The sequence below is a fragment of the Ambystoma mexicanum genome, chromosome 2p (genome assembly GCF_040938575.1).
Source record: "Ambystoma mexicanum isolate Mex_15411 chromosome 2p, UKY_AmexF1_1, whole genome shotgun sequence".
NCBI lineage: Eukaryota > Metazoa > Chordata > Amphibia > Caudata > Ambystomatidae > Ambystoma > Ambystoma mexicanum.
The window spans coordinates 1,266,495,615-1,266,499,581 of record NC_090923.1 but is presented as its reverse complement, the minus strand read 5'-3'; positions in this window follow the sequence as shown (position 1 = coordinate 1,266,499,581).

The window sequence follows — 3,967 nt, the reverse complement described above, 5'->3', positions numbered from 1 at the left end:
GATGCAGCCCACAATGGTGATTGGTGTTTAGGAGTTCATGGCCTGATGGCTGTATGGGCTTGGTGACTATGATGTGCATTAAATTTCTATTCTGATTTGGCCCGTGTAGCGTTTTTCTTTGCAAGTGATGTGGCATATGCCTATTTGGGGGGCGATGTATTGTGAGGAGATCTGCATTGGGTTCCAGCTTCGGAGTTTAGTTGCGTGGTACTGTACTGGGCGCGTTTGCCTACTAAGCCCGTGAGGTCAGGGATGGGGGCTGCCAATATGACAGTTTGAATGTTGTCATGCTCAGGGGCGGGGGATTGGGTTTTGTGTAAAAGATGCCGGTCAGCCAGGTGGACTGGTGGAATGATGTGATTCTCGGAATATGGCTGGTCACAGGTGCCTGTGTTTGCGTGCGTTTCTTGGTGGGGGACTGTGGTCATGTCCATTGGGATGGCTTCTGTATTCGTGCCATCTGTGCCCTGCAGCTCCCATTGGCCCCTCTTGTGTTTCTTTTGTTCGTTGCCATGCATGGGTGACTTGTACATTTCAATGGTTGCATTGTGGCTTCATTGCACCTACGGGGAGTTGTACTTTGTGGGCAGGGAGCGGTGTACAGGCACTCAGTGGGGCCGTTTACGGTTGATTCGCGATGCCGTACTTCTCACCATGGCGGAATGGTACATTACGCCATGCCTGATGGCGTTAGGTACATGTCCGCTAGGGTCGGAATTGGCGTACCGTTGCGCCATGGTGGTGTTTGCGGTTTCGCATGGCGCGCGCGCGTGTGCTTGGTGCAGTTAGCGTTGGCGTTCACTACGGTGTCGCTAATGGCTTCGTACTTTGCGGTGACGGGTCATAGTCGCACCGAGCGCTATTCGATGGCGGTATTGCATTTCCGCCATCGTTTTCCGATTTCCGCAAGGGTCGTAATGAGGGCCAGTGTGATTAATTTGCTTTGTGTATAATTGTATACATAATTTAATATAACTTTAAAGGATGTGAGTGTTTACTTGAATACTTGTCTTTACTGATTTCATTATACTGCTTTACAGCTCACAGTACCCCTTCTAGGATAAGCCTGGATACTCAGCCACTCTACTGACTTGTATAGTTCAGGCCTACATTAAAGGTTGGGTCACTAATACCAAGCAGATATGTCTTGCAAAGTCCCACACCAGTCGGACTTCACAAAATCTTACCCAACAGTCGTGATTGGCTAGTTTTGATGACAGATAACCCCATGGTAGTTGCCACCAAATTAGGCATGGAACTTGATATAATAGTAGGCGATATTAAGAAACTGACAACACTAGAAGTATATAAGAAAAGACTTGAAGGCAGTAATGAAGAGTTAAAAGAATAAACATCAGCGTAAAAAGTGGAAAACACTCAAAAAGGACATTACTAACTATACATACGAAAAGGCCTTACCATATTCAGCAGACAACCTTTCTCCAGAAAAACAAAAAACCCTATTTCCATTTAGTAATACATGCAGAGTATGATTTAGGGGCAATTCATTCAGTTTGGCTAGTTCAAATACTGGTAGCGAAGGAGGAGCAAGAACATCCTACAGAGACACACTTCCATAAAGTCAACCATACCAGAGAGACAAAAGATGTTCCCACTGACAATAACAGGACGGATGACATGTATTTAAGCAAGGGCAAGGGAATGAATCAGGATTGGGGAGAGAAGGGGAAGAAAAAACTCCCAGGAGTGGAACAGACTGGTAGCTAATGTCTCCAATTGTACTTTAGATACTATGGAACAAATTATGCTTGAGATAGGGCTAGGATATGTAACTATCAATATTCATAGTCCCTTCTTTTTTAGAAGGCACTCGATGGATTTATGTGTAAGATCAAAAGATTTTTTAAAAATAACCCTATTGATGGTTGTGATAATGTCACTGGACTAAGACTTCTTTATACTATTAGCGCCGCTGTTAGATCGCCTGAGTCAGTGGTCTTTTAAAACAAGTTATTCAAAGACCTAGAGAAATTAGAAAACACACACTACAGTACACCTCATAATAGAACAGACAGGGAGAAAGATGAACTTGGTCGTATTTGCTCCTATGATTACATCATAATTAAAAGTGCAGACAAGGGAGGGGCAATTATCATCATGGATAGGGCTAACTACATCAATGAATGTCATAAACTACTCAATGGCAATACAAGTTATAAATTTCTCCAATCTGATCATACAAATGATTTAACCAATACTATACAAGAGAAAATAGACAGATCCTATTGAGCTCTTCGCCGCATATAATACTATTAAATGATAAACTCTTGGCACCTTTAATGTTTTTCCATTTCACCTCAATCAGAGGTTTGTTTCTTTCTCACATTCATGTAACTACTTTATGGACAACCAGGCTCACGGTGGCCTCGACTCTTGGTGCTGGGCCAGCCAATCCTTTCTTGAATTTCTCCTTCGTCATTAGCTTTTTTCCAACTGCGCCACACTGAAAACCTTTCCATACATGGGGTTTCAAGCTGTGTTAAAGTGCATTGTGGAACATCCAGGTTCTATACATTCTTATGTATATACATTGGCGCATCACTGCAATCTATTTACTATATAGCCAGCTTCAAGATTATTTTTTTCTACTTGCGTTACTGCATCTGTACAAATGTAAAATGCCTTTGCATTTTCTTCAGCGTGTCTTCACATAAGCATCTTCATTTCGATCCCGAAGTGTTGCTTATATTCGACACCTCCTCTTCAGATCTTATAGAATGTCTATCTTCTCCTTTCTTGTGTCTCTTTTCAGGGTGTTTCTGTTCTACTTTGCATGATGTCACAAATCTGCTTTCTTGTTTATTTTCACACTTCTTCTGGGACTCCTTCCAGAAGAACACTGCTTCTTTGTGAATGCATATAGGGTTTTCTCAGTGGATACCTTGTTTCAAGAATCCTTTGCGCTACAGGCATCCTCACCGGTACTGCTTGTGTTGCAAGTTCTGGTTCCCAACATATAGGCAACATGGGGGCAGAGTTCTTGATAGGGGTATTTGGCTCCTACTCTACACTCCCCCCCTCTGGGCGATTCATCAACCACGCTCTCATCAATCTTCACATCTAGACATCCTTATCTGAAGAAGTGCTTCTTTGGGACACATATCTTTATGACCCCTTTCAGGCATCCTGCTGATTTCACATGTTCATCAACACTCCAGGTCATAAGCATGAATTGTCCATTGGGACTGCAGTAGATCTATCTTCCCACATACTTCTTGTGGTTCTTCGGGTACAGGAACTACATTCCCTCAGGTGCATGAATACTGGCCTTCACTTAGTCTCTGATTTCTTCATCTGTTGGCTCCTTAGTTTGGAATCCTGACTCAACATCAATCACAATCTTCATTCCTAATGTTTTCTTTGCTGTCTTCCCAAACATTATCATCACCAACAGGGCTCCAAGAATCCAAGAAACTTGAAAATGTTCACAATTCATTGTGGAACCCATGTGAAGATCAAAACGAACCAGCTGTCATCACGAATGTCTTCCACTTCGTCTTCTATCTTGACGTGTAGGTTTGTCAACATCATTATGGCCTCCGTCAAGGTGCCATTCTCGTCATCGTGAGAAGGTATGAATGTGCAACATGCTTCTCCGATTTTGGCACAAACACCTCCATCCAGTTGTAATTATATCCAAAACATATCTGTTCTGAAGAATCATCAGTCGTATGGCTCTCAGCTCTTCCTTGATAGCATTACATCCCTTTATGGTGGTGTTGATCATCTGCAGAAGCTGCCATCTGGATATCTGTAACTAATTGGTATTTGCAATCTTCTGGATCTGAGGCATAAAAATAACAGTAAAGACTGAAAAAGTCTTGTGAACAGTCTGTGTTCATATGAAATAGCATCAAAGGCTTCTATCGATTTGGCTGAGAAATAATGTTCTCTCTTCATTTGATTCAAGAACTCAGCAAATCTATTCTTCCTCAGGTGAGCATAT